Genomic DNA, 9,436 nt, shown 5'->3' on the forward strand with positions numbered 1-9,436 from the left:
CGATTAATACTTAGCAAGGGTCATCTGACTAAGTGAAACACTCATGATCCGACAATGGAAATGAAATATTTGAGTCCGCTCAGCGTTGTACATGAGTTAATCCCTGCTCTGTAGCTCCCTGCTTCCTTTATGAGACAACATGTCATTACCAGATAATCAAGCTTGTTCCCATTATTGCTGCACATTTTAATGAGCTGTGTACATCCACAGCATGGCCTCCAGAGATGAGCCATCACACAACGATAATGTGCAGCTAATGGGTTTAAATACAAGAGCATTTTCATAATGTTCTATCTTTGGGGCAGAACAATTAATGCCGTGCACTATAAGCAGATTGCTTTTTTAACTAAAACATTTCATTAATGGCAGCCTTAGAGCTACGTCTTAACCCCAGATCAGCTACATTGATATTCAGTCCTCACACCGGCTGGATGTATTTCAGGCAAAATATGCAGTGTCTCCATCATCAGGGAAGGCTATGATGCATGACCTGCTTGACTCTGCTGATAAATGATTTATCAAAAGCACACACAAACAGTGGAGGTAAGGGTTGTGGACTCACAGAGAGATGATAGCAGAGAGAGGGTTGGAGCGAGTGAGGAATCTGAGAGCAGGACGTTGAAGCTCCAGATGGTGCCGATGACAGGTGTGCTCATCATTGGGAATTACGCTTCTGATACTCCGACTACTCAATGTGTGATATGTCGGCTCTAATTTCAGATGCACGAGTGTTCTGCAGACCATCAAGGAGTGTCAATGCTTTCTTTATAATTCAACACTTTCCTGACTTCTGTTTTTTATCTTACTGTAACTGCATGAAGGAACTAATGAGTTATCATTGACTAACGCTTAAATGTTTCATCGTGTGTGGGTGTTTATACTTTATCCAAAGTTTTTAATCGTTTTAGAGACTCTCAGGTGGAAACACTAAAATCTATAAAGCATTAGTTTGATGGTGTTGTAACTGTCTCTTAATCTGCTTTGCTTTGCTTTGCTTTGCTTTGCTTTGCTTTGCTTTGCTTTGCTTTGTGTGTGTGTGTGTGTGTGTGTGTGTGTGTGTGTGTGTGTGTGTGCGTGTATACTTGTGTCTCCAAATACTCACTATGGGCTTTAAAAAAAACTGGCAAAAATAACAGTTTCGGATTCCATCACTTGGTGGCAGTTGAGCGACTACAGCTGTATAGATTCGAGGGGACTTTCTTCCAGCAGAGTACTTTATCACTATTAACGTCCCTCCCAAGTGCCATCATTTTCTCTCGAATTATTTTCTCTCTCTCTCTCTCTTCTAGCCACAAGAGCACGTTTTCCTCTGTTTTCCTCTGTTTGCCTCATTCTTCCCCTGCTGTTAAAGCTCTCATTTTCACAGGATGCCGCATGTTGCTGATGCCTTGATCTGCAATATTACAATCTGCCTGCCCCACTCTATCATCCAATCTATCAAAATCCCTTCGCTAAGATTAGGAGACAGAGAGAAAAAGGTGAGAGAAGCAGATGTATGAGGAGGGAGAGACAAAAGGTGTTTTCACTGCGTCTTCATTTCAAACGGCCATTATAGCTGGCATTAATTCAGTGTTAGCAAGCTATGAAAATGTTATTTCCCGTTGAAGAGCTCCAGTTGGAGCTTATAGCTGAAGTGGAGAGCATTACACTGTCTGTTGAATTGGTTTTGCCAGAAAGAGATTGCCCCGGTTCCTCTGCTGAGAGGGGTCGGGTTAATGGATCAATGGTGGACGAGGCTGAGCGAGCGATACAGGTGGAGAGAGAGAAGAAAAGTGCAGGAGTGTGGTTATTTAAAGGTAAAAGGAATTGAGAAGGATTGGGCTGTGTGATGGGGGTGGGGGGGGGGGGGGGGGGGGTGGGGGGGCAGGGGAGTGATTGGCTTGATTTCCCTCGTGTGTCTGTCATCATAGGGGAGCCGCTCTGGCTCCATCAGCCGGCCTCCAGCTCGGAGGCAGCTCCTAATACCGCTCCTGCTTACATTACACGGCTATTTGCAGTAAGGCGCTGTGGTTTGATGGTCAGCCATATTGGTCATCATTGCCTTTTTGTGAGTTATGAACTATCAGAGGGGAAAGGCAATTTCTTATTTGGCTTTCCTTCCTTCATCTGTTCTATAAATACAGTGTGAAGATTTTTTCATATTGTCTTCTTTCATGCTGTAAATCTTTAACCAGGCCTCTGCTTTTTAGTTCACTGTAAGCCATTTCTTGTCTCGCTTCCCTTCTGTCGCTTTGTTCTTTATTTTGTCTGATTAATTCTGAATGTGTGTGGGTGCTGCTTTATTTTAAAGGTTTGTGGGATTTGTTCTGTTATTGCGTGTCTGGTCCCTCCCCTGAACTGTTTGGCTCCATCACCAGTCTGTGCGATAGTTGGATGTCTCTAAGGGCTCCATGCAGCTAACCGAGCAGCGCTGGCACATCTTAGTGTTTATGAGACAGCGGGCATGTGTTTGCTCCCACCTGACCGGGGGAGATAGGGAGGGAGGGGGGGGCTTGAGGAGTGAGAATGAGAGGCCTGTTGTGACGCTGTGGGGAGCGGGTGGGCATATTGAAAAGCAGCAGGTGCTCAGCCAATCTGGGAGATGGTCTGATCCTCCAAAATGTCCATCTCAAAGAAGGGACAGCCCCTGATTGGCTGCCGATCAAATTTGACAGGAGCAGCGACTTCTCGTCTTTGCCAAGGACCCCAGTCTGAGTGCACCTGGCCTTCATTCACATGACCGGAGATGTATCAGACGGACCCTGTGTGTGGCGTTTGTGTGAGGCCGCTTTGAAGTCCTCGGTTTTGGCTGAGTTGTGAGATGGGGGGCGTGGCTCTTCCTCTCAGGAGAGCCAGTGGTGGGAGGAGCTTTGTCTGTTTGCCAGCCACCAGAGATGTGGCTGCTTTTCAGCACGGCTTCCTTTGTTTTTCAGCTAATTCGATTTTTTTCTCACATCTCTCATCTCTCCAGGGGGAGGCCGGTCAGTGTTCAGCCTCTCTGCTATTAGAATACCAATCAAACACCCACCAGTGTCGACTAAACACTCGTCATCCCTGAGCCAAGAGGGTCCACTTCCTGAGCTTGTGTCTTTTAAGTGTGTACTTGAAGGCCTGCAGAGGATCTGCCCACATAGATCATGTTGTGCTATGCTAATGTTATCAAAACAACAAAGCTGTCCTTTCTTGTCAAGAAAAGGCTCAGTGACATCATCCATTTGATTCTGAAGATCCTTTATGAAGTCCAACAATGGCAGCCATGAAAATGCTATCTCAACCTAACTATAGATCAATCTAGAAACACACAAAGCCATATAGTTGAGGGGGGCCTTAAGCAAACAGCTAGAAAGCACCTACCTGTCAAATAGGCCACGCCCATATTTATGCAAATGTATGAATAACTATAAGACTTAATAAAATCAAAACAGATTACTAATAAAAATCATTAAGTAAAAAAAAATACTATGAATAAATGAGCTTTGGAAACCATTTTTTTTAAATAAACCAGGCTGTAATTGTTTTTATTTGTGCTGTCAAAATAGGCATTCAAAATGACCTATTTAGGATTTACAACAATAAAATCCTTCTTTTAAATGTAGATTTTTTAAAATGTTGTCTTAGTGGAGATATTTTAATCTTGAAGTCAAACCAACATGATACCAAAAAGGAGTCACAAGCATGCTCAAGAGAGAACTATGAAAGAGGAAGCATTGGTCCCTACTCTGACTTTTTTCTTTGACCCTGAATCACCCCTGACTCTGGAGGCCCATGACCCAGGAAGATAAAATAACCCAGATGAAACACAGCTATCCACCTCTGACTGCAACTGACCCTGATCTGCAGCCTGCAAAGAATAAAAACTGGAGCTATTATGTCATTATCTTCAGCCTCAGCAATAAACGCCTGTAGAGCAAAATGAAGAGAGAAATGAGCAGAGGGGTGAATGGGATGGTCTATTGTTCTCAAATTGTTCGTTTTCTGTGACATGACAAAAGGGAAATCAATAGGAGATATTGATGTTGAGCCCAAGGCTCATTTGAATCGTTGCTGCTTTGTCATCTCTCTCTCTCTGCAAAATGTTTTGAGAGTAGTGTGGTGATGAGTGTGTGTGGCTCTTTTCTTTTCTAAGACTGACATTGGAAAGTTGTTTTGGGAAAACTGAAGTTAGTTTACATGGTTTCATATATTTGTGGCACTGAAACTATAAAAGAGTATTTTTTTAAATAGTATTACATTGTGTTGTCCACAGACTGACTTCTGCCTGATAAGATTCGCTGTAAAACATTCACCTGTCACACAAGACGATCTTCAGTGTCACCAAGTGATCCACAGAGGCCTCTGCTGCTGTATGACCTTCTCTGTGAGACTCAGTGACCCAGTCTTCATCGTGTGTGTGTGTGTGTGCGTGTGCGTGTGTATGTGTGTGTGCTACTAAGTCCTTGAGCAGATGGCAGAAGGACACCCCTGCGCTCAGCAACATGTCCGTCACTCACCTCTGTAAATAATCACTCTAGATGCTGTGAATAATAGAGACTGTGTGTGTGTGTGTCTTGTAAACCATAAGGAGCAGCTTACAGACTCATTTCAGAGGTTCAGGTTCATCTTAAAGCAGAGTTTCCCCTACCATTATGTTAACCATTGGGGGCTTTTTGGGCCTTTATTGTAGAGATTGGATAGTGGATAGAGTCGGAAATCAGGGAAAGAAGTCATTTAAGGATACTTTCCGATAGACCAGGACAGCTGTCATTAAAAGTAACGCATGAACACCAAGATTCCTTCAAGTGTTCATGTCGCCGTCCGTCTGCCCGCACCTCCCCACCCCCCTAAAGCTGTAAACTTAGGGGAAAGACTGTAAAGTCCCCATGAAAAAAAAACATTTACCCAGTTTTAATCCAGCATTTCTGTGTTTTCATTATTTTTTACATAACTGTACTTTCTCATCCTGTAAAACGTTTCAAATGTCTGACGACGCATCCTGCACTTGGGGCGTTTACCAATTTCTCATCCAATAAGATAGCTTTGTGGAAGCTAACAATCGTATGAGCTTCAGCCCAACGTTATGTCCCACTGCACATTTAGTAAGTTTCCCGTTTCTGTTGGAATAAACGTCACGACTTTGTCAGCTAGATCTCAAAGAGCTGTTTCATGAGGACTTTAACTCCCGGAAGAATTCCGTTTTAAATTTCTTTAGAAATGCAACGTGGATAAAAGTCTCTTTAGGGTCTACGTCACAACGACTTCACTATCAAATGAAACTAAACAAGAGGGAAACACGCACCGCCAACACAGGATAAAGGCGACAGAGGGACAGAGGAATATTAAAATGTTGTCTTGTTGTGTTGTTGGGTGCCAGAGTAGAAGCAACAACAGTAACGTCTCAAAACTTAAATTCTACCTTAATTCACAACATTGTTATTGGCATCTAAGGAATTACACGCCCTCAGTCGGTCTTTACTACAGACTTAGGTTTTTTTCTATCAGAAAAAATGTAAATGTTTGGCCATTGAGTCATGTCAAATCATCCATCCACTGAGTTAAAGCAGACGGGTGAGCCAGTCTTTCGTTCTTTCTTTCTACTTACCGCATTGCTTCGTATTTATATATGAAGCAGCATTATTCTGTAAATAACTCATGATTAAACCCCAAACACAGAAGCTCTCATCCTTGTTTCCAGGAGACGGACCTAAGTCAAGCTGTCTTGAATAATTGCCTTCATCTTTAAGTGCCGTCATTTTCAGTGCCCACGCATGAGCTTTCCTGTAGGTGATCTTTATAATGTTCTTGTTTTCTACATATGTGAGCAAAAACCTGACCACGCAACGTCTCACACAAGTATCTACACACACCCTGCAGAACACACACAAATAATTAAGCCCGAAAATCTGAAATTAAATCACAAACGGGCTAATTTCCTTGACGATAGCACGGCTAACACATCTCTCCTCATAACTGGCCTTTCAGAGAGCGCCTGTTTCATTGTCTTTGCAAAAAGAAGTAATCAGCAGGCGAGAGATAAAGACTGAATTATAGGAGAATGAGAGAGAGGACGGATGAATGGTTGAGAAGAAGAGAGAGTGCTTTTTGTGAATGCAAGTACAGGGTGCGTATAGAGTCATAATCTGCTTAACTTTACATGTTGTTTAAACAGGTGATCCATTTTTAAATACGGCTATTTTCTATGGTAAGCAATTCCTGCATAGAGGTAAAAAATGTTCTTTACTGAAACACAGGGACACTGAGGAGAGCTAGAAGCACTGAAGCTTTTACTCTTATATCCACCAGAAACTAAATCCACCAGGGACATTTCTGTACTCATAAGTATCCCACTGAAATATATAATGACTATAGGTGAAAGATATTTGAAGTATGTGTGTGCTTATACATATAGACAACCTTTTCTTTGTTATCCTCATTATTTTGCCTCTTTATCTGATTCAGTTATTCTTCATTATATCTACATATATTTAAGCATATACACATTTCAAACCAGGTCATATATTTCCAAAGATAGGTTCCATCCATCAACACAAAGTGTCTCCAGTTGGCAAACATTTGATAAAAATGTGTTTCTGAAGGAAAATGCTGCTCATATTGAAATGAATGACTGAGTGAAATGACAAAATGAATAATGGCCTAGTGAATTAGTGACTGAGTATGAAAAATTCTTCCTTCTTGAAGTGGCACAGAGCTTCATTTAGCTGCTTACAGTACATTTTCTGTGACTATTTAATATGATTTCACATAAAGCTCCAGCCCGTACGAGAAGGCCTTACACAAGATCAAAATGGAAACGTGTAGTGTAGAGGAAATGTACAATCAGTATTTCCTTTCCCCGACCAGTTGTCAGCCTTGTACCTGCACTATTAACAAAACCACACATCCTCATGTCTACCAGCTTAAGCTAACAAACGCAAACGTGTGCTTGCTTTTGCCGCAGGAAACCTCCCCGGTGTGAAATGCGTTTTCCGCTTGTGTTGCTGCAGCTCTGAGCATTAAGCGTGGTCTTCCAACTCTGTCAGGCTAGAGTCTGACCCTGGCTCCGGGCCTGCCCCGGGGGTGTAGGACTCATTTATAAGCCAGGATGACATTCTGGTGTTGGATGCCTCCACATAACAAGCTCAGTGTGTTTCTAACATGTCTGAAAATTTCATCAGAAAGGCCACAAGATGAAGCTTTCATGTTACAGGAACAGGACTGCAGAAAGGAGAATCTAGATGCTGTGGCTGGAGAGAGTGGAGGAGAGAATGTCTAAGAACTGAGCACATGAATATAGAGCACATGTTGTGAAAGAGTGGGAATGTAATGAATTTAGATGATTTTTACTGTATAGGGCCATTATTTGACTGCTATTGAGTGAGAAATACCTACAAGTATGTGTTTTGCAAATATATATTTTTTGTGTAGCTTCAAAGAAGTATGCTAAAGTTGAGGGTGAGGCAATATTCTGTTGGTGCTTTCTTTTCTGTGTTCTGCGCTGTTTCAGTGGGATGTGTGTGTGTGTGTGTGTGTGTGTGTGTGTGTGTGTGTGTGTGTGTGTGTGTGTGTGTGTGTGTGTGTGTGTGTGTGTGTGTGTGTGTGTGTGTGTGTGTGTGTGTGTGTGTGTGTGTGTGTGTGTGTGTGTGTGTGTGTGTGTGTGTGGTGTAAACTAACTCAAAGGAGGAGGCAGTGATTTATGTGTCATGCAGGACTGAGGCTACACATCTTGCTGACACAACTCCGCCATCAACAGGAGTTATGCACCTAGAACACAAAAGCAAACTCAGAAGGGGGGGGGGGGACCAAAACAGGCCATAAGTAAGCTTTTGTTACTACCTCTAACTCTCTTTTACACACAAATGCACGCACAAAAGCCTCCAGGCCGGCCCTCCTTCATTTGCTGTTTGTTCATCTGTTTGCCTCTTTGCCCAGAAAGAAATGTATGCATTTCCACAGAGCATAAATAAACACGGACACACACATGCACACAGCAAAGGCAGGGACGCACACATACACATGAACATGCAAAGCAAACCAGCCAGATCACTCTATAAATAAGAACATTTGAACACACACACACACACACATACATACACACAAGCCCTCCAAGTAACAAAAAATTGGCAGAAAACATATGTGCAGAGTGCTGGAGGGAAACATACTAATCTTTTTATTAATTAGCTGGCTGTTTATCAACAATATGTTTTTCTTTAATTAATGAAGTCTATATTATTTTCTTATCAGACATACACAGACGCATGGATACAATCATTGTTCATAACACGTGACTAGAGAAAAAAACAACAATAGCTATATGTTCTGCACGATAACATGCATGAACAATATTCAGAACTTTTCTCGTTCGGTTTTGAGGTGTTGATCTCTCCCTTCCATTACCCCTCTTAAGTCGGAGCCGGCCAGCTTCATGCCGCAGCTATTTCTCTGCAGAGACAACATGCAGGAAACAACTGCAGCAGCACTCCATACAACAAAGTTGCCTTTCTGTTTCTTGCTCTGAGTCTGAAAGCAATTGCTGCCAACTTGGTAATTTGCCACACAAAACTGGCAATGATGGCTTTGCCGGGGTTGAACTGCTGCGAATAAAAATCCCCCCCCCCCCCCCCCCCCTCTCGTAAACTACACAGAATAATACACTGTGCCTGCAAAGCCAATGCAAAGTTGAAAATAATATATAGAAACATTTGTGTACAGTAGGCATATGAACGAACAGAAATCCACATCAACAAAAACTACCCAAGCACATCTCAGACTCTATGTGTTGCAGCTAAAAGTTTTCAAAGTTTGAGGAGCTTTGGAGGCAGCACAGCATCCTAACAGGTCAGGACAACATGAGCAACCTTTTATTAAGCAATGCCAAATAAAGATGGATGAAGGGAGAGGAGGTGGGCAGCAAGCTGAACACACTCACTCCATGTTTCCTGCAGGAATATGTGCTCAGCGCTACACAGGTTTGATTAGGAATGGCTCAGTAGCTTTTTTTCCGTACCAATAAACCGCCCATGTCTCCCCCTCCCCCGTTGCTTGTTTTCTTTTTTTTTCTTCAGAAATTTCCTCCACACATGTTGTACTTTTTGGTCTCTGGTTGACTCACCTCCGTCAGGTAACTGACAGCGTGTCTTGGACATCAGCGAGCTTGTTAACATTCTGAGGCTTCACCGCCACGGTTGCCATGACGTCAGTGTCTCTGTGGAAACTCATGCAGGGATCAGGGTCAGATTCACATTCTGCAATGATCATGTTACTATTCATCCAGTCAAGATGTCAGAGAACAGAGAACACGTACTGCATGATGTGTAAATGTCTTGTCTGCTTTGTCCTCTTATAATTACCGCGGATTAAATCAACATTGTTGCTGTATGCTGTTAATGATAAATAATGTAACACACCTGCGACGTCTGCAGGGTTGGTTTATGGGAAGAAAAATCCTTCAGAACACCTGACTAGTGCTCTAATGTGGGTTTAA

This window comes from Labrus mixtus, chromosome 20, assembly GCF_963584025.1.
Source record: "Labrus mixtus chromosome 20, fLabMix1.1, whole genome shotgun sequence".
Lineage (NCBI taxonomy): Eukaryota > Metazoa > Chordata > Actinopteri > Labriformes > Labridae > Labrus > Labrus mixtus.